Genomic DNA, 22894 nt, shown 5'->3' with positions numbered 1-22894 from the left:
TGACTGGAACACGTACAGCAGACAACTGACGATGTAAGGTGCAAGTGCTGCACTGAGATGAAGAGGTTGCACAGTAGAGAAATCCGTGTCGGGCAGTATCAAACCATCCTGAAGACTGATGAGGAAAAAAAGTGAAAAGTGTTCAATTTGTGGCCTTACTGGTAACTAGTGTACTAACTAGTTGCGACCTTACAACAGACTCTTAATATTTGTGTATTATAAGCAGTGCGGTGATAATATTGTGTTTCGTTATCTTACTCAGATACAGTAGGAAGTATTCCGCCTCACAGCAAGGACTTTCAGGCTTATTATATGTCTTGGGAATCCCTTTAAGTAGTCCAGTGCAGCTGTGGAAGACACTTTTAAATTCTAGATTATCTCGGACCATGTTAGAATGGCGATTTATTATCCGCGACTACACGAGGTCTGTTAGCGGTCACCACTTGGTAGGCCCCCATGTTAAGAGATTATAATGTGTTTGACGCACTTACGGCAACATGCCTTTTAGTCCTGACAAGTGCTAACACTATTGTCTTAGACTAGCGCGGGGCATTATTTCATAGTGCTTCTCAGTACTCCCTAATCATCTGGTACAGAGCAAGCTCATTATACACAATGTATCACAAATTATACTACAGGCTTCCAGGAGTTCTGTACCTAACAATTCATATGGCTCTGGTGAGGTAACCATGTCCGGAGATGTATGGTTTGGATGAAAAGTAAGTTTGAAGGTCGGAACACTTTCAAATCTCGTGCAGTGTACGCACACAGTGGAGACAATGAGTTCTGACTTCGCGCTCTGCAGAGGCCCATGACATAGGACACATTTCCAGCACTCGTCGAACGTTTCTCTTATACACGATGACGTCTACTTCAAAGTCGAGAGCACCATAATCAACTGTCCTAGTTTCGAACGTATCAGTTTCTCCAAAACTTTGTTATAGACGGACGAAAATGGTGTGATGCCATTATTACAAAAGGGATTGACGGTGGCGCCCCTTTCTCAGTTTGTGCGCGTACCGTGAATCGGGAGATTTTAAACATATTTTACATCCAAACGATATATGTACGGACATAGAGTTCTTATCAAAACTTTATCTGCAGTCTGCAATAAAATTAAAGTGTCACTGATACAAAACCCCGTAATTCTGACCCATTGAGAAACAGAAGCGTGAAATTTGACTCCACGCTGACTACAAACTTCCTTTTCAACGGTGCAGAAGCACGGCGCCTTACGACGTCAGCCTTGCGCTTGGCGACACTTCAGACAGCTAGGTGTCGACACATGCGAGAGAAAGACCAGAGCCAGAAATTCTTGTGACGTGCAAGGTGGGCAAGTAATGTCACACTGACACCGAATTCCACCGTTCTTGTGCCCAACTGCAAAATGGACGTGTCAAGTGATGGGAAGGTCATCACTCCCCCTCTGATCCACGTGGCAACCGTTCTCTCGAAACCTCTCCGGTGAAGGTGAGAACCACCCAGTGTTAAAATTATGCCGTTTTCTTACGGATGGCCGATTGAAACATTTCACAGATACCGCCGCACAGAATCGACAGAAAGGGGCCTCCGAGGGTGGCAGAAATGGGGTCGTCATTGGAACAACCCCTACCGTTGGGGCGTTGATTCCCACACATTTAGCGGTCGGAAACGACTGTTCACAGTGCGCAGAGCAACAGGACGACGTGTTTGACACTGTTGACACCATCAAGATCATTCAACCTTTCTGTATCGACATCGTGGGCTTGAAACCCCAGTGAGCGGGATCTGACCTTTTTAGAGGGTAGTGCGACAGCAGCTTTTGCTCTGGTGCGCAGAATGGAGCCACGAGGGACGGAAATAATTTAAGGGGCTCCTGAACGCCCTATACTTGCAATGTTAAAATAACGCTTGTAAATTACATCTTTCCTCACAAAGTATTTGAGGTAGGAAGTTCAACGTTTTAAAGATTATTTATTGGAATATGGGCTACAACTTAACACAGGGATTTCACAAAATTTTAGTTCAGTTATTAAAGATGATTTTTTTTCAATTGTAATGAAAATTCACAACATTTTTTTTGCAATTTTTTACTTATATATTCAAAAATATACAGTTTTTTGGAAAAAGGCTGTGTTAAATTATGCAGAAGGTACTGTGTAACATTTACTGAAAGTTTGAAACAAATATGTTTGGAAGATCCTTAGAAAACATGTAATTAGTATGAGAAAATAAAAGTTTTGGGAATCGAGCGACAAAGATTGGATTAACTTTTTAGTGCATTCCAGGTCCATAGGATGGATTATCTTCATCCTCTGCAAACTCCTCCTGCAGCTTCCTCTTGTTCCTCCTCCTGTTTACTCTTGCTTGTATTTCTAGACTCTTTACAGTCCTGTCTGCAGCCCGAAGGCGTTCCTTGTCTAAAGCAAGCATCGCTCGTTGTTGTGTTCGTACATTTTGCTACCATTTTCTTCAGTTGCAGTTACTGCAACACTGTTCCAAAAGGTGGTCGGTGGTCATGTATGAACACTTATCACATTTCAGTTGTATTTCACGAGCAATTCCTGCGTGCTTTATTATGGAGAGTTCCAGACCAACTTCACTACAATGAATACATCTTACACAGTTTGAAAAAATTCCTTTGAGAACCGACATATCAAATATTTCATTCACATCCGATTCGCCCATAAAACATTCATAGTTTTCACTCATTGAACCAAGCTTCTTCTGTGAAGTATTTTCTTTCTCACTTTGACTGCTATGGGCAGGTGTACTTGAGAGGTTAGGTTCACTCACTTGGTTATCGTCTTTATTGTTTACAGTAATAACACATACCTTTGGCTTTCCAACATTTCTCCTTTTCTTAAAAGCCTTCAGAGGATTTCTAATAACATTACTTTTACTCATTATTATACTTCAACAAAACAGAGACTCAAGAAACAGAATTAATTACGAATATTTTCGAGATAACGACAGAGTAAATAAACATGAAACAATCGACAATCACACCAGCGATATATATTGAACCATCACAGGTTAGCCACAACACATACTTTATCTTACATCACTAAAATGTACCTGATGAACACGGACGTTAATAATAACACCATTTGACAGCAGTTTAACAGCGCCACAGTGGGTCACGCCCATGTAGAACACATTTCAAAAAAGATTTAAAAATAGTTGTAGTCTTCGGAATTGAATAAATTATATATTTATTAAAAGGTAATAGTCTGCAGATTCATAAAACGCAAAAAAGTAAACATTGAACTTTTCATGATTTAGAGCCTTTCCAGAGCCCCTTAAACGTGGTGCACAGAAGATAAGGATATTTTTTCAGCTCTTTTGTTTTGCGCCCTAATGTGGCGTGATAACAGACTAGGGCAACATTTGCACAGGTGTGAATGATGCGCCAAAGGGGACCGCTAAGTCCACCGGTTCGGCAATACCGATAGTACCAGTCGCGAACCTTTGTTGAGCACTTTAAAAATGATGTTGCTGTGCAGAGGCAATCACTGATTCTATGCGCCGGCCTGACAGACATCGCTTTCGAAACCCCTTAGAATCTGCATACGACCATCAGGTGCTATTTTAGGGATGTCGTGCCACACAGCTCAGAGATGTTGAAACGTTGCCTATCACAACGGCACCTAGAAATCAGTGACAGGCTGTCCCTGTACAAAAAAAAAAGGAGTTCCACTGAGTTCCTTTATATTACCGCCAGCGTGCTTTTCGTGTCGATTCTGAGATGCTTTGTGTGTGAAATGTTCTCTGTGGCCACCCACAAGGAAATCACGTGATATCAACGCTTGACATTGCGTCATATAGATGCCAAAACAAGGGATGGTATGTGGGCAAGTGCGGGTGTGAGGATCTTCCCATTTTTTGACACGTTCGCGACGGCGTTGGGCAGAACTCAGGTGATATTCTGTGGCTGTTCTAGCAGTCAGTCATCATTGACATACCCGCTAATGGTACTGTATGTTTACATACATAATTACGTCATCATTAGACAGTTCCTGCCGGAAGCGTTCTTTTAGTCAACCAGTTTATTTCCTAAATAAATTACAAATGGTTCAAATGGCTCTGAGCACTATGGGACTTAAAATCTGAGGTCATCAGTCCCCTAGAACTTAGAACTACGTAAACCTAACTAACCTAAGGACTTCACACACATCCATGCCCGAGGCAGGATTCGAACCTGCGACCGTAGCGGTCGCGCGGCTCCAGACTGAAAGGCCTAGAACCGCTCGGCCACAACGGCCGGCACATTGCAAATTATACAATGCAAGGGAAATAAATAGTTGTACCTGTATTTTCAGCTTTTTGTTACGGTAGTTTCTAGTCCTTGGGTGTCCGACGTATTTTATTTGAAACTTAAACGGCCTATGGATTATTCCAAGCCAATTCGTGATACCGTTGCTGACCTTCTCGGCCAAACGTCACTGATATCATAGCTTCCATATATCTGAAGTCACTGACGACATCATTTAAGGAACGATAGTATTTTCAGTAACGGCGACGATAGCCTTGCGAACCTTTATAAGACATATTTTAATTAATTCTGTTACAAATGCCAAACTAGTATCCACGCAAAGAACGAATCCGAAATCACCGTCATCGTTTCGTGGAAGAGTACTTTCCTTCTCAATCTTTCACAGATTATGGAATCAGTAAATAAAGTATTGGTTGGAAGAGTCTCTGTGTCTGAGGCTCTCCGTTAAGCGTGCTCGGTGGGCTCAGAAGGCAGCGCACTGCCCACGAATAGAGGTACAGTAAGCGGTTCCCACTAGTCGGAAAGTGTTCTAGCTGTGTTTAGTTTACAACAGACACCGAGTTGAAACAGTTCTTAGGCAAAGGGCTCTCATTCGGAGATGTATTCACATTTCTGTCTGGCCATCCAAATAAATGTTTTATTTTTGGAGATGTAAAATGGCTTGGACAGAGCCATAGAGACTGTTTTCAGAATTAATCTTCGCACTGCAGTGGAATGTGCTCGGCCTTTTTTTTAGTCCTGTCAGATTTTAAACTAATTGCAGGGTCAGAAATAGAAACTAAGACCTATGCGTTTCGAGGACAAGTGGCCTCCCAACTGAGGTACGAAAGAACAGCTCACCATTCCCCACACATTTTCCCTTTCGCCAGTACCTCGTGACCAAATATTCAAAAACAATCCCCAAATCTATGAGTAAGCCACTTTTCCGGTCTGTCAAATAATAAATCCTGTAGGCTGTTTCACCAGTGCCATGCGCTTTTTCATTAAAAGTGCTATTAACGTTTATACGCGTTGGGACTTGGTCGGCTTGCAGCTGTATAGTCTGATGTAAGCAAAATGGCGCCCAATAGAGTAGTGAGAACATCGCTTAGAAAATGTTCGTAGATCGACCTTTGGGTCTCGTGGGCAACACATATGGTGCAATGGCTAATCACAAATTACCGCAACCAGTCCTTCTTTGAGTTGTTACCGCAGTAAACGCGCGTTCGCCCCTGAACAGAAGGCAGGAACCGTGGCTGTGGCAAGCAGTGCTTTAATTACCACTGCACAGACTGGACTAGTCGAGGACAGAGCGGCACCATCGCCGCCTGTTTTTCCTTTAGAAATTATGAACGTAGCTGTTTTCCATAGACAACTTACCATTCAGTGTCACTGCATGTGTCCAACACTTTTGCCACTTTTCGACACCTGATGGAAGGTTCTTCTTCGAAATATCCATAAAATCTTCCTCAGAGCCATTTCATCGAAGACAGCGCCGATAGTTGGCATCCGTTTCTGTAGTTTAGTTTAGTTTAGTTATGTCACGTTTCGTAGATCATTTTCAGAAAAAAATCAGGTTCCAAGATGTATATACACATATAAATAGAGCTAATACTAATATTACTGAAATTTTTAGTTCTACGTATGTAACTACACTAATAGGTATTTTTTTTTTATTTTTTACCAGTTCTGAAACAAAAACTCGTCCATGGAATAGAGGGAATTATCCAAAAGAAATGATACTAAGCTAGATTTAAAACTTGATCTTCTACCTGCCAGACACTTTATGTTGTTGGGCAAATGATCAAAGATTTTTGTTACTGAATAATGGACTCCTTTTTAAGCAATTGAAAGCTTCAATAACGGATAGGAAAGGTTATTTTCCCCTCTAGCCTTGTACGTATAAACATCACTGTTCTTCGCGTATTGAGATGGATTATTTATAACGAATTTCATTAGCGAATATATGTACTCTGATGGTGCAGTTAAAATACCTAACACCTTTAGTGGGTGAAGACATGACGTCCTTGGGCGAACACCACTAATTATTCTCAATACTCCCTTTTGTGCAATCAATACTTTATATCTAAGTGGTGAGTTGCACCAGAAAACTATTCCATAAGATATTATTGAGTGGAAATATGCAAAGTACGTTAGGAGGTTCATCTGTTTATTACTAAGACTAGCGATTATATGAAGAGCGAAAGAAGCTGAACTTCTTCCAGTTCAAGTCCTCATCAATCTGAGCACCCAAAAATTTGGAGAAATCTACCCTGAGCCCTGTTCATAGGCTACATCAATTGTCGGTATGACTCTATTCGGTGTACAGAACTGGATATAGTGAATTTTTTTTTTCAAAATTAAGTGAGAGTCCATTTTCAGAGAACCATTTAATAATTCTTTGAAAGACATCCTTAACAATATCTTCAGCTGCTTTTTCTGGAATGGGATTTATTATAACACATGTGTCATCTGCAAAAAGTACTAGTTCTGCTTGCTGAACGTTAAGTGTGAGGTCATTCACACGAATAAGGAACAGCAGAGGATCCAAACTTGAACCCTGTGCGATTACCTTTGTGATAACTCCCCATTCACTAGAATTTACCACCCTCACAACATTTTTTGTGTTATTCAGAACAACCTGTTGCTTTCTGTTCGTTAAGTATGATTCAAACCAGCTGTGTGTATAGCCTTCAATTCCATAAAACCTGAGTTTTTCTAAGAGTGTGACATGATCCACCCAGTCAAATGCCTTGGAAAGATCACAAAAAATACCAACTGGCGATGATTTATTATTTATGGCTTGTACCATTTAGTGAGTAAATGTGTAGATAGCAATCTCAGTCGAGTAACCCTTCCAGAATCCGAACTGTGACATGCTGAGTAAATTATTTTCACTTAAATGTGCGACTACTCTTGAATACATAACTTTTTCGGATATTTTAGAAAATGAAGTCCGCAGTGAGAATGATCTATAATTATTTAAGTCACTCATGTCTCCTTTCTTATGAAGAGGTTTGACGGCTGCGTATTTCAATTTGTCTGAAACATTCCCCGTGCCAGCGAAGCATTACATATATCGCTAAGGACTCCACTTATTAAATTAGAACAACACTTCAAAATTCTGATAGAGACTCCATCAACACCACATGAGCTCTTGTTTCTCAGTATATTTATAATTCCCTTAATTTCAGTGGGGGATGTTGGTGCTGTTTCTAAAGGTCTACCGTCCTGGGGAATGACATTCTAAACATATTTTTTTGCTTCTTCAACTGAACCGTTTAACCCTATTTTTGCTGCTACATTCAGAAAGTGATTTTTAAAAATACTTGCAACTTGAGAATTATCAGTCACAACATCATCATTTAGCTTTATTGCTGTGGTATGCTGTGCACTGTCAGGCTGCCCCGTCTCCCCTTTGACAATATTAGATATAGTTTTAATCTTATTACCCGCATCATTAATTTCTGTCAGAACACGTTAGCTTCTCGACTTCTTAATGACTTTCCTTAAAATATTACAGTACCTTTTGTAGTAAGCAAGTAACGTCGCATCCTCACTTATTCTGGCCTGTCCATATATTTCCGACTTCCTCTTACACCATATCTTAATTCCCTTAGTAATCCATGGCTTATTTGACTTTGTAATGACTTTTTTGGATAGCGTTTCAGGAAAGCAATTTTCAAATATTGAGACAAATTTACGGTGGCATAAACTGAATCTGGCATCAAAATAATTTTCTGTGTATACGTCATCCCATTCCACCTCTTCTAGGCTGCTCCTAAAACTTTGTACCCTGTTCGCATCAATAAGCCTCCTCGCCTTGTATGAACGTGCCTAGTGCAACAGCTTGCAATGATATGGACTCAACAAGTTATTGGAAGTCACCTGCAGAATTACTGAGCCACGCTGCCTCTATAGCCCTCCATAAATATGAAAGTGTGGCTGACCTCTCGGTGACATTCCACGTGTGTTCGATGGGATTAAAGTCGGGAAATCTGGTTGGCGAAACGATTCGCATGAATTGCCAGTTATGTTCTTCAAACCAATCGCGAGCAATCGTGGACCGCTGAAATGGTTTGGGAACATGAAGTCCATGAATGGCTGCAAAAGGTCTCCAGGTAACAGAACATAAACACTTTCAGTCGACAGTTGGTTCAGCTGGACCAGAGGATCCAATCCATTCCATGTAAACACAGCCCAAATCATTATGGAGCCACTAACAGCTTGCACAGTGCCTTGTTGGCGACTTGGGTCAACAATGGCTTAATGTGGTCTGCGCCACACTCTAACCCTACCTTCAAATCATACCAAATGAAATCGGGACTCACCTAAGCAGGCCAAGGCTTTCCAGTCGTCTAGAGTCCAACCGATATGGTCACGAGCTCAGAAGAGGCGCTACAGGGCGATGTCGTGCTGTTAGAAAAGGCATTCGCCCTGGTCATATGCTATCATAGCCCGCTAATGTCAGATTTCGCCGGACTGTCTTAGGGCATGCGTCCGTCGTATGTCCCATATAGATTTCTGTTTTGCTTGACCGTAAGGATTGACAACTCTACCCAGACGCCGCTGCTCTCGGGCGTCAAGCAAATGCCGTTGGCCACTGCTCTCTCCGTGGTGAGAGGTAATGACTGAAATTTGGTATTCTCGGTACTCTCATCACACTGTAGATCTTTGAATAATGATTTCCGAAGAGGAATAACTCATACTTCTAGCTCCAACTACCATTCCGCGCTTAAAATCTGTTGGTTCCCGTCGTGCGGCCACAGTGACGTTGGACAACTTTCCACGTGAGCCACCTGAGTACAAATGACAACTTCGCCAATTGACTGCCCTTTTGTACCCTGTCTGCGTGGTACTGCCTCCATCTGTATATGTGCGTTTCGCTTTCCTATGACTTATGTCGCCTGAGTGTGTACACAGACTACAATTACGGATGCAGTTTTACCAGCAGTTCTCCCATGCTGTGTGTGGAAAGAGGGGCTTACTACGCCACAACGTATATATACGAAGTGAATTAAAGGCACTGAAATGAAAGAATGTGCCGATGGATAAGAAATTAATGAAGATGCAGTTAGGCAAAATTGGCAAAACTGGCAAAACTGGCAAAAATGAAATATAGTTGCGCAAAACAACTGCCTAAAATTTTTCTTTAGACATCCGTTTTTGTGTAAGTTGTGGAAAAAAAGATAGCGAAAGCAACACACAGCATGGAAAGATTTTCTAATTCTTACAATTAGGGATGTTAATATAACTGTCGGGTGGTATGGGCTATACTCCAAAATAAAGGTCTTTTTTTACAAATAAGTGTAACGTATGTAAGTATGAAAGTGGAATACAAAAAAAAAAAAAGAATGAAACTGGAACCAACAGAATAAACGTAAATTTTACCATGAAAAAAATTTTAGTTTTCTTTTTCGCATGATACAAGTTACCTACACTATACCTCAAAGTGAATGAATGTCGCGTGACTGGGGCCTGCCATCTGGTAGACCGTTCGCCGGGTGCAAGTCATCCGATTTCACGCCACTTCGGCGACTTTCGCGTCGATGGGGATAGAAAGTTTAAAATGATGTTTTCAAAGTATTGGGATGCTGCGTACGTTCGTAGCGTTTATGTTTTGCATGTTCGTCTCTCTGTTGCTATGGATTTGTTTGTCGATTGCCATTTTTTATTGGTAATTCACTGTTGCTGTTTGATTTACATAATATCATTTTGTTATTTGGACATAATGAGCGTAACTGTGGACACTAGTAAATGGGGTGCCAAATGGAGAAATTGGAACGTTTCCAACATATTCTTCTGCTTGAGATCAATAGAGGGATGACAGTAGCGGAGGCAGCCAGAAATATGTACCCCGAGTATAGGAGAAAGTGGATTGAAGGCCTCTATGAAGGAAGAGATTTGTCTGGTGTGATAGGAAAAAAAAAAAAACTGGAGTCGATGTAGAAGAAATAGGGGATCCAGTATTAGAATCAGAATTTAAGAGAGCTTTTGGAGGACTTATGATCAAATAAGACAGGAGAGATAGATAACATTCAGTCACTGCGGGAATTGGCATCAAAACGACTATTCACTTTAGTCTGGAGAAAGTATGAATCTGGCGATGTTCCATCTGACTTTCTGAAAACATCATCCACACAATTCAGAAGACTGCAAGAGCCGAATTCATAATCAGCTTAACGGCTCATGCATCCAAGTTGCTTACAAGAATAATATACAGGAGAATGGAAAAGAAAACTGAGGATGTGTTAGATGATGATCATTTTGGCTTAGGAGAGGTAAAGGCGACAGAGAGCCAATTCTGTCGTTGCGGTTGATAATGGAAACAACAGACTAAAGGAAAAGCAAGACACATTCATCGGTTTAGTCAATCCTGAGGAAAATACGGGTAAGCTATAGGCACAGATGGGTAACATACAATATGTATGAGATGCAAGAGTTAATAATAAGAGTGGAAGACGAAGAATGAAGTGCTACGATTAAAGAGGGTGTGAGACAGGGATGTAGTCTTTCCCCACTACTGTTCGATCTATACATCGAAGAAGCAATGACGGAATTTAAAAAAAAGATTCATGAGTGGAATTAAAATTCAAGGTGAAAGGATGTCAATGATACGACTCGCTGGTAACACTGCTATCCCGAGCCGTGCGGTTAAAGGCGCTGCAGTCTGGAACCGCAAGACCGCTACGGTCGCAGGTTCGAATCCTGCCTCGGGCATGGATGTTTGTGATGTTCTTAGGTTAGTTAGGTTTAACTAGTTCTAAGTTCTAGGGGACTAATGACCTCAGCAGTTGAGTCCCATAGTGCTCAGAGCCATTTTTTGCTATCCCGAGTGACAGTCAAGAAAATTAACATGATCTGCTAAATGGAGTGAACTGTCTAATGAGTATAGAATATGGATTGAGAGTAAATCGAAGAAAGACGAAAGTAATCAGAAGCAACAGGAATGAGAACAGTGAGAAACTTAACATCAGGGTTGATGGTCACGAAGCAGATGAAGTTAAGGAATTCTACCATCTAGAGAGCAAAAGAACTGTTGGCGGACGGAACAAGGAGGACATCAAAAGCTGACTAGCAGTAGAGAAAGGACAATCCTGGTCGACAGAAGCCTACTACTGTCAAACACAGGCCTTGATTTGAAGAAAAAATTTCTGAGAATGTACGTTTGATGCACAGTAGTATGGTATGGTAATGAAACATGGACTGTGGGGAAACCGGAACAGAAGAGAATCCAACCCTTTGAGATGTGGTGCTAGAGACGAATGTTGAAAATTAGGTTTACTGGTAAGCTAAGAAATGAGGAGGGTCTGCGCAGAATCGGAGAGGAAACGAATACGTGGAAAACACTGACAAGGAGAAGGGACAAGATTATAGGACATCTCTTAAGACATCAGGGAACAATTTCCATGAAGTTAGAGGGAGCTGTAGAGGATAAAAGCTGTAGAGGAAATCAAGCCAGTCAGAAGATCGATGACTCAAAAAAAAAAAAAAAAAAAAAAAGGTGATAATTGCATTGGAGAGAGCACGACAAGAAAATGGTTTTCTAGTTTTTAAGGAGATCTAGGAAGATGGGGTTGGCAACAGGCAACTCCGTGTTCCCAGATTTCCAGAAACCATTTGTCACGGTGCCCCACTACAGACTGTTAACAAAGGCACCAGCGTACGGGACAGGCTCCTACATTTATGAGTGGCACGAAGACTTCTCAAGTAAGAGACCCCAGTATACGGTCCTCGACGGCACGTGATAGTCAGAGACAAGGGTACCGCCAGGAGTGCAACAGGTGAGCAGGACGGGACGGCTCTTACACTCTTTATACATGTATTATCTGGCGGCTGTTGGCTGGCGATGCTGTGACGTACGAGAATGGGTTCATCGGCTTGAGTGAGCGGGATTCTTTATTGCATTACAATCTACATTCGACGTCTTAAATATTAATACCAGAATGATAATATTACTGCTTCCCCTCAGAGTACAAATCAATTCTAAACATTAACCGTTCACCTGATTTGACATTCAAAAACAAAAACAGAAAATTATTTGTGACACAAGCGCAACAGCTACTTCACTGAGGTTCTGCTAAAAGGGTGTCTAGTGTCTCCGTTTTATTACAAGCACTGCCTGTGTTCGCTGTCTAACGGCAAACCCGAGAAATACTATATAGCCCACAACTTGAAGTAATATCACTACAAAACTTCCAGATATTCTGAACTCCATCAATCAATGCTTTTCGCTATAACTGCAGAAAACTGGAGCCAGTCACATTTTTAAATACACTCCTGGAAATTGAAATAAGAACACCGTGAATTCATTGTCCCAGGAAGGGGAAACTTTATTGACACATTCCTGGGGTCAGATACATCACATGATCACACTGACAGAACCACAGGCACATAGACACAGGCAACAGAGCATGCACAATGTCGGCACTAGTACAGTGTATATCCACCTTTCGCAGCAATGCAGGCTGCTATTCTCCCATGGAGACGATCGTAGAGATGCTGGATGTAGTCCTGTGGAACGGCCTGCCATGCCATTTCCGCCTGGCGCCTCAGTTGGACCAGCGTTCGTGCTGGACGTGCAGACCGCGTGAGACGACGCTTCATCCAGTCCCAAACATGCTCAATGGGGGACAGATCCGGAGATCTTGCTGGCCAGGGTAGTTGACTTACACCTTCTAGAGCACGTTGGGTGGCACGGGATACATGCGGACGTGCATTGTCCTGTTGGAACAGCAAGTTCCTTTGCCGGTCTAGGAATGGTAGAACGATGGGTTCGATGACGGTTTGGATGTACCGTGCACTATTCAGTGTCCCCTCGACGATCACCAGTAGTGTACGGCCAGTGTATGAGATCGCTCCCCACACCATGATGCCGGGTGTTGGCCCTGTGTGCCTCGGTCGTATGCAGTCCTGATTGTGGCGCTCACCTGCACGGCGCCAAACACGCATACGACCATCATTGGCACCAAGGCAGAAGCGACTCTCATCGCTGAAGACGACACGTCTCCATTCGCCCCTCCATTCACGCCTGTCGCGACACCACTGGAGGCGGGCTGCACGATGTTGGGGCGTGAGCGGAAGACGGCCTAACGGTGTGCGGGACCGTAGCCCAGCTTCATGGAGACGGTTGCGAATGGTCCTCGTCGATACCACAGGAGCAACAGTGTCCCTAATTTGCTGGGAAGTGGCGGTGCGGTCCCCTACGGCACTGCGTAGGATCCTACGGTCTTGGCGTGCATCCGTGCGTCGCTGCGGTCCGGTCCCAGGTCGACGGGCACGTGCACCTTCCGCCGACCACTGGCGACAACATCGATGTACTGTGGAGACCCTACGCCCCACGTGTTGAGCAATTCGGCGGTACGTCCACCCGGCCTCCCGCATGCCCACTATACGCCCTCGCTCAAAGTCCGTCAACTGCACATACGGTTCACGTCCACGCTGTCGCGGCGTGCTACCAGTGTTAAAGACTGCGATGGAGCTCCGTATGCCACGGCAAACTGGCTGACACTGACGGCGGCGGTGCACAAATGCTGCGCAGCTAGCGCCATTCGACGGCCAACACCGCGGTTCCTGGTGTGTCCGCTGTGCCGTGCGTGTGATCATTGCTTGTACAGCCCTCTCGTAGTGTCCGGAGCAAGTATGGTGGGTCTGACACACCAGTGTCAATGTGTTCTTTTTTCCATTTCCAGGAGTGTATTTATGGGTAGCTCATCACTCACTTTTCATAGGATATGTACATATGTACATCGTGACTACGAAACATTGATTGTCCATCGACGCTCACAGATGGATATTAACAACGAAGCTATCCATACTGCCGCAGTAAGTGCAGAATTAATTTTTGAATCCAAATTACCACATAACTCATGACGATGCATTAAATCATGTTCCACCTTCTTGCCACAGAGCTAGTATTCGGCATTACGCTTTGGTATAGTAACGCAACCACTTGTACACCATTTGAAGATTAGCCTAATAAGGTTCAAAAACAGGTTTATGGAATAAATATCTAAAACAAATGACTGGTTGCAGATTCTTGTATTTTTATTAAATAAACAATCGCGGACTGTTAAACATCCGTAATGGATAAACTTAGTCGTTGCTTTCCGTATTAGTGCGTTGTCTAGTGACAGCCAGAGCGAGAGCACCAGCAGCAGCGAGTACTGTTTGTATAAAGCGTTTATTTTGCATTTTGTTTACGACCTTCCACTAAGGAAGGGATTCTATTTGTGTTTATCTGCTCTGCATAGTAACTAACAGTTCTTGATAAAACTTTACGTAGTTTTCGTGTTAGATTTCTTAGTGTTTTCTTGATCGTTTAGAACAGAAAGCGCCCTAAAACCGTCTTTTGTTTGTTTCGCGGCCGTTAGCCACTAGTCACTTGAATCAGCAGTTGTCTTGTGACAGCCAGAGCGAGAGCACCAGCAGCAGCGAGTACTGTTTGTATAAAGCGTTTTTGTACTTATTTGCTGCGCTTAGCTTTTAAATAGTTTTTCTGGGAAAACCTAGCGTAGTTTTCGCGTCTCGTATTTCAGTGAGTGTTTCTTGATTATCAGAGTAGCTCATCAGAAGATTATCTTGGGAATTTGTCACCGTATAGAGTAGGGTAAACATAGTCATGTGTAGGGACTGTGGTTGTTGTGAGCGGACGCAAGGAGAATTGGCCACTCTTCGGGGGCGGGTGGAGGCTTTGTCTGTTAGGCTCATCGAGCTCGAGGCGCAAGCGTCGGCTCGTAGTGGCGTTGGGGCAACTGTGGTGAGACCTATGCCTACTTCGGTGGCCTTGGAATCACATGGAACCCCTGATGTCGCTGCGTCTTCCGGCAGTGAGCATCTTACCGGTCAGCCATCACTCCAGGGTGAATGGCGGACAGTGGTGGGCTCGCGCGTGCCTGGCCGAAAGGCGAAGGTGGGATCTGGCCGCGTGGCAGCTGCCTTACCCCTTTCCAACAGGTACGGGGTGCTTCCTAGTGGTGATGACATCGTTTCCGAGCCACCACAGGATGCCTCGCCTGTTGGGCCAGTGGCCGATTCTCCGGCAAGGTCCCGACAGTCACAGAGGGCGGGCCTATTAGTTATAGGGAGCTCCAACGTTAGGCGGGTTATGGAGCCCCTCAGGAAAATAGCGGGTAGGTCGGGGAAGAATGCCAGTGTGCACTCGGTGTGCTTGCCGGGGGGTCTCGTCCGTAATGTGGAGGAGGCCCTTCCGGCAGCTATTGAACGCACTGGATGTGACCGGCTGCAGATGGTAGCACATGTCGGAACGAATGACGCCTGCCGCTTGGGTTCTGAGGCCATCCTTGGTTCCTTCCGGCGGCTGGCTGATTTGGTGAAGACAACCAGCATCGCACGCGGAGTGCAAGCTGAGCTTAATATCTGCAGCATAGTGCCCAGAGTCGATCGCGGTCCTCTGGTTTGGAGCCGTGTGGAGGGTCTAAACCAGAGGCTCAGACGACTCTGCGACTATAATGGTTGCAAATTCATCGACCTCCGTTATTGGGTGGAGAACTGTAGGGCCCCCCTAGACAGGTCAGGCGTGCACTACACACCGGAAGCAGCTACTAGGGTAGCAGAGTACGTGTGGCGTGCATACGGGGGTTTTTTAGGTTAGAGGGACCCCCCCTTGGGCGAAACGATAAAATACCTGACGGCTTACCAGAGAGGACATTATCATCGTTGGTAAAGAATGTCCGTCCTCAGAGACCAAAAACAGGAAAAGTTAACGTAATATTGGTAAACTGCAGGAGTATCCAGGGCAAGGTTCCTGAATTAGTATCTCTTATTGAAGGAAATAGTGCGCATATAGTATTAGGAACGGAAAGTTGGTTAAAACCGGAAGTGAACAGTAACGAAATTCTAGACACAGAATGGAATATATACCGCAAGGATAGGATAAACGCCAATGGTGGAGGAGTATTTATAGCAGTAAAGAATTCAATAATATCCAGTGAAGTTATTAGCAAATGCGAATGTGAAATAATCTGGGTTAAGTATCAAAGGTGGGTCAGATATGATAGTCGGATGCTTCTATAGACCACCTGCATCAGCAACCGTAGTAGTTGAGCGCCTCAGAGAGAACCTGCAGAACGTCGTGAAGAAGTTTCGTGATCATACTATTGTAATAGGGGGAGACTTCAATCTACCAGGTATAGAATGGGATAGTCACACAATCAGAACTGGAGCCAGGGACAGAGACTCTTGTGACATTATCCTGACTGCCTTGTCCGAGAATTACTTCGAGCAGATAGTTAGAGAACCAACTCGTGAAGCTAACGTTTTAGACCTCATAGCAACAAATAGACCGGAACTTTTCGACTCCGTGAATGTAGAAGAGGGTATCAGTGATCATAAGTCAGTGGTTGCATCAATGACTACAAGTGTAATAAGAAATGCCAAGAAAGGAAGGAAAATATGTTTGCTTAACAAGAGTGATAGGGCACAAATCGCAGAATATCTGAGTGACCACCATCAAACGTTCATTTCTGAGGAAGAGGATGTGGAACAAAAATGGAAAAAATTCAGAAACATCGTCCAGTACGCCTTAGATAAGTTCGTACCGACTAAGGTCCAAAGCGAGGGGAAAGATCCACCGTGGTATAACAATCATGTACGAAAGGCACTACGGAAACAAAGAAAGCTTCATCATAGGTTTAAGAGTAGTCGAATCATAGCTGATAAGGAAAAGCTGAACGAAGCGAAAAAGAGCGTAAAGAGAGCAATGAGAGAAGCATTCAACGAATTCGAACATAAAACATTGGCAAACAATCTAAACAAGAACCCTAAAAAGTTTTGGTCATATGTAAAATCGGTAAGCGGATCTAAATCCCCTATTCAGTCACTCGTTGACCACGATGGCACCGAAACAGAGGACGACCGAAGAAAGGCAGAAATACTGAATTCAGTGTTCCGAAACTGTTTCACTGCGGAAAATCGTAACACGGTCCCTGACTTCAGCCGTCGCACGGACGCCAAAATGGAAAATATTGAAATAAACGATATCGGAATTGAAAAACAACTGCTATCACTTAGTAGCGGAAAAGCATCCGGACCAGACGAGATACCCTTAAGATTCTACAGTGATTATGCTAAAGAACTTGCCCCCTTTCTATCAGCAATTTATCGTAGATCGCTGGAAGAACGTAAAGTACCTAGCGACTGGAAGAAAGCGCAGGTCGTTCCCATTTTCAAGAAGGGTCATAAATCAGATGCGAATAATTATAGGCCTATTTCGCTTACGTCAATCTGTTGTAGAATAATGGAACATGTTTTGTGTTCTCGTATTATGACGTTCTTAGATAATACAAATCTCCTTCATCATAACCAACATGGATTCCGCAAACAGAGATCATGTGAAACTCAGCTCGCCCTATTTGCCCAAGAAATTCACAGTGCCGTAGACACTGGCGAGCAGATTGATGCCGTATTCCTGGACTTCAGGAAGGCATTTGATACGGTTCCGCACTTACGTTTAGTGAAAAAAATACGAGCTTACGGAATATCGGACCAGGTTTGTGATTGGATTCAGGATTTCCTAGAAGAAAGAACACAACATGTCATTCTTAACGGTTCAAAATCTGCAGATGTAGAGGTAATTTCGGGAGTACCGCAGGGAAGCGTGATAGGACCTTTATTGTTTACAATATACATAAATGACTTAGTTGACAACATCGGTAGCTCCGTGAGGCTATTTGCAGATGACACGGTTGTCTACAAGAAAGTAGCAACATCAGAAGACTCGTACGTACTCCAGGAGGACCTGCAGAGGATTAATGCATGGTGCGACAGCTGGCAGCTTTCCCTAAACGTAGATAAATGTAATATAATGCGCATACATAGGGGCAGAAATCCATTCCAGTACGATTATGCCACAGGTGGTAAATCATTGGAAGCGGTAACGACCGTAAAATACTTAGGAGTTACTATCCGGAGCGATCTGAAGTGGAATGATCACATAAAACAAATAGTGGGAAAAGCAGGCGCCAGGTTGAGATTCATAGGAAGAATTCTAAGAAAATGTGACTCATCGACGAAAGAAGTAGCTTACAAAACGCTTGTTCGTCCGATTCTTGAGTATTGCTCATCAGTATGGGACCCTTACCAGATTGGATTAATAGAAGAGATAGACATGATCCAGCGAAAAGCAGCGCGATTCGTCATGGGGACATTTAGTCAGCGCGAGAGCGTTACGGAGATGCTGAACAAGCTCCAATGGCGGACACTTCAAGAAAGGCGTTACGCAATACGGAGAGGTTTATTATCGAAATTACGAGACAGCACATTCCGGGAAGAGATGGGCAACATATTACTACCGCCCACATATATCTCGCGTAATGATCACAACGAAAAGATCCGAGAAATTAGAGCAAATACGGAGACTTACAAGCAGTCGTTCTTCCCACGCACAATTCGTGAATGGAACAGGGAAGGGGGGATCAGATAGTGGTACAATAAGTACCCTCCGCCACACACCGTAAGGTGGCTCGCGGAGTATAGATGTAGATGTAGATGTTTCGTGTGTATTCCTTGTGACAGGGCAAGCCACGCCCCTTCACCGCCTCAGTTCCCCCATGAACGCTTCCCCCACGTGTCCCTTTGTAGTAGTGGAGTCATGGATAGAAACACAAGAGATAATGAAGTGCTGTGTCATCCGGGGCAAATGTTCAGGTGGGCTAATGCTTGAGGCGACTACTAACTTAAATCAGAAAATGAGGCCTCTGAAAAAGTATCAACTGCCATTATATGTAAATCACATTGTATTTAATGGAGTTTTATATTCAGTTATTTCACAACCTTCGATCGATTCACTTTAAGCCAGCGCGTTTAACTGATGTCCGCCGATTGTTCGAACGTTCATATCGAGTGAGATGAAACGGTGGATAGCACACTGTCCTCGTATTGGAGAGCATGAGGTTCAAATCTCCGTCTGGCCGTCCAGATTTAGGATTTCTGTAATTCCTCTAAATTGCAAAAGAGTCCTTCATTTTTTTCCGAACGTTAAAATGGTACATAGTTTTAACATTGGAAATAAGTCCAGCATTTAATCGTGTAGAAGTTCTGCCATTGCCAACAACTTCGATGTATGTTAGCAGCATATCATTAACTTAAGTATTTGTAAACAGGTACGTTTCCAAACGCTCCCAACAATGTTACTGCGCTGCTACACAACACAAATATCCAACTATGACCACAACAAAGGATTATGGATACTAAAAGTGCAGGAAGGCTTTCAGGCATTTTCCATTCATCATCGTTACACTGGGTAATGGGTTGTAAAACTAATTACATTACTGGCAATTAAAAGTGCTACACCACGAAGAAGACGTGCTACAGTCTCGAAATTTAACCAACACCAAGAAGATGCTGTGATATGCAAATGATTAGCTTTTCAGAGCATTCACACAGGGTTGGCACTGGTGGCGACACCTACAACGGGCTGACAGGAGGAAAGTTTCCAACCGATTTCTCATACACAGACAGCAGTTGACCGGCGTTGCCTGGTGAAACGTTTTTGTGATGCCTCTTGTAAGGAGGAGAAATGCGTACCATCACGTTTCCGACTTAGATAAAGGTCGGATTGTAGCCCATCGCGATTACGGTTTATCCTATCGCGACATTGCTGCTCGCGTTGGTTGAGATCCAATGACTATTAGCAGAATATGGAATCGGTGGGTTCAGGAGGGTAATACGGAACGCCGTGCTGGATCCAACGGCATCGTATCACTAGCAGTCGAGATGACAGGCATCTTATCCACATGGCTGTAACGGATCGTGCAGCCACGTCTCGATCCCTGAGTCAACAGATGGGGACGTTAGCAAGACAACAACCATCTGCACGAACAATTCGACGACGTTTGGAGCAGCATGGACTATCACCTCGGAGACCATGGCTGCGGTTACCCTTGACGCTGCATCACAGACAGGAGCGCCTGCGATGGTGTACTCAACGACGAACCTGGGTGCACGAATGGCAAAACTTCATTTTTTCGGATGAATCCAGGTTCTGTTTACAGCATCATGACAGTCTCATCCGTATTTGGCGACATCGCGATAAACGCACATTGGAAGCATGTATTCGTCATCGCCACACTGTCATATCACACGGCGTAATGGTATGGGGTGCCATTGGTTACACGTCTCGGTCACCTCTTGTTCGCAGTGATGGCACTTTGAACAGTGGACGTTACATTTCAGATGTGTTACGACCCGTGGCTCTACCCTTCATTCGATCCCTGCGAAACCCTACAGTTCAGCAGGATAATGCACGACCGCATGTTGCAGGTCCTGTACGGGCCTTTCTGGATACAGAAAATGTTCGACTGCTGCCCTGGCTAGTACATTCTCCAGATCTCTCACCAATTGAAAAGTCTGGTCAATGGTGGCCGAGCAACTGGCTCGTCACAATACGCCAGTCACTACTCTTGATGAACTGTGGTATCGTGTAGAAGTTGCGTGGGCAGCTGTACCTGTACACGCCATCCAAGCTCTGTTTGAATCAATGCCCCGTTATTACGGCCAGAGGTGGTGGTTCTGGGTACTGATTTCTCAAGGTCTATGCACCGAAATCGCGAGAAAATATAATCACACGTCAGTTCTAGTATAATATATTTGTCCAGTGAATACCAGTTTATTATCTGCATTTCTTCTTGGTGTACCAATTTCAATGGCCAGTAGTGTAGGAGTGATATTATTGGAAACGTCTCCACAGTCGTAAATTAGCAGTGCTACTGATTTAATGCGTTTCAAATCCAGCTCTAGAGGAAATAATTTTGTATTTGGGTGGTGCTTGAAAAACATTGATACCTGCTACCGAAACGGCAGCTGCGTGTTGGTTTCAGGTTAAAAGTTTGTACAATCTTATGCCCTGAGAAAGACAGTCACAATAATTGTCTTGCTATGATGCCAGATCCATGGAAAACACTGTAAATATGGCGGAGAATTTCTGTAACCCGAGCGTTAAGCCATCTTTTAAAGGATTTTCCTTGCTGTTGTGAGTGATAGTAATGTGGAAGAAATGGATGATGAATGTACTTTGTGCTTCATCTACTGGACAGATACAAGAAGCTGATACTGCGCTGCAGCACTCTTCGTGTGTGTTGAGTATACACGCACCACGCAGCAGGGACACGAGAGAGCCAAGTGGTCGGGCAGTCGGCAGAAGGCATCGCTTGCTGCGTGTCTCCGCCTCTGGCAGAAGTAGCCGTAACAGCAGTACGGCAAGGGAAGCCGTAATCCTCTTAGGGCCGCCCGGGCCATCCTGGAAGAGCCGATGTGGGCAGGAGCAAGTCCTGCGGCAGAGGAAGGCGGCAGCGGAGCGCCTCTAAAGTACCGGAGAGGAGGCTGCGCGCCAGTGCTGCCGCCCTGCGGTCTGCGGCGTAGGCTGCAGCCGCGGGCCCTCGCAGCCACTGCCGCCGCAGCCATCACTCCACCTCGTCGTCAGGCTAAATATTTGTCCCACAGTCTCGCGGTAATCCTCGTCTCACAGCTATTGCGCACGTCTAGCGGCACAGTGAAGCGTGCGGCACACTCGATCATTTAGCTCGCCACGGGAGCTTCGCTCCCAGTTCCAGCGGATACGACAACACTGACCGCATACTAGCATCGCATGAATTGTGTCATGCGCAAATTTTCGTGCTAATTAATGAACGGTTCAAAGCAATTCAACTACAAACACTTTTTGAAGTCGACTGGGAAAATCTGTAAGGAATGTACGGTGTAACCTCCCCCTCACTTATCGACCTTAATGACAGTAAAAACTAAACCGCGTGTACCTAATGGAAATTTGGAAAAAGCAATCGTCACCGAAGTTAATCTGTCGGTAAAGAGGGACGAGAGAGTTGCATCTAAATGAAAGGAAAAATGCAAATGAAACTGGTGCAAATTAATTTTGAGCAAAGGGTAAAATTAATAAAGAAAGTAAATGTGCGGTCGTTACGTTAACAATTGACTGGCGTTAATTAGATATTTGAGATTTTTGGGAAAATTACGGTCACCAGTCCTATGGACAACTACTATAATAACAGAAAGAGAAAGGTTATTGCACATATAATTAGCACTAAAAGCGTGCCAACTGAAGGTTGACACGTGTTGTGTGAAAACTGAATGTTTGTCAGAAGTAATAAATTTCGCTACACTTTGAGTTAATTTAGCAAAAAAAATTAATAAAACCGGAAAATTGAAAGTTAATTTGGTGACTGAAATTAATAGTGAACTTTGTTTCTGAAGCACTACGAAATTCAATAAAATAAGGTTAGTCTTGGGCTACCTCAACAATCATTTCAAAAACTACTTGAATCTACGCAATTTAGAAATAAGAGATTTAACTTTGAACTTGAATTAAATGATTCTGAACAATTAACAATAGTAAAATTTAGGACGTACCAAGCTGAGCTGCAGTCACAGGTAAGCTAAAATATGGTAAGAAAACTTGCACTCTTAATTTGTGCTTGTGTAATCTAAATATTACAGCCAGCTATCAATACCTTAACTAAACTTTGAAATTCAAGCAGTGAAATCGAATGATATTACTTTATTGCTGGCGTTTGGATTTCAACGACACTCGGGTTCATTTCGGAAAAGGAAGGGACCCTGCTTGGTAATGCAATTGGGACAATGAGCAACGAAGGTTCATGCTAAGTTGCTGTATTTTAGCGATGCTAA

This window comes from Schistocerca serialis, chromosome 2, assembly GCF_023864345.2.
Source record: "Schistocerca serialis cubense isolate TAMUIC-IGC-003099 chromosome 2, iqSchSeri2.2, whole genome shotgun sequence".
Lineage (NCBI taxonomy): Eukaryota > Metazoa > Arthropoda > Insecta > Orthoptera > Acrididae > Schistocerca > Schistocerca serialis.
This window is presented reverse-complemented; position numbering follows the sequence as displayed.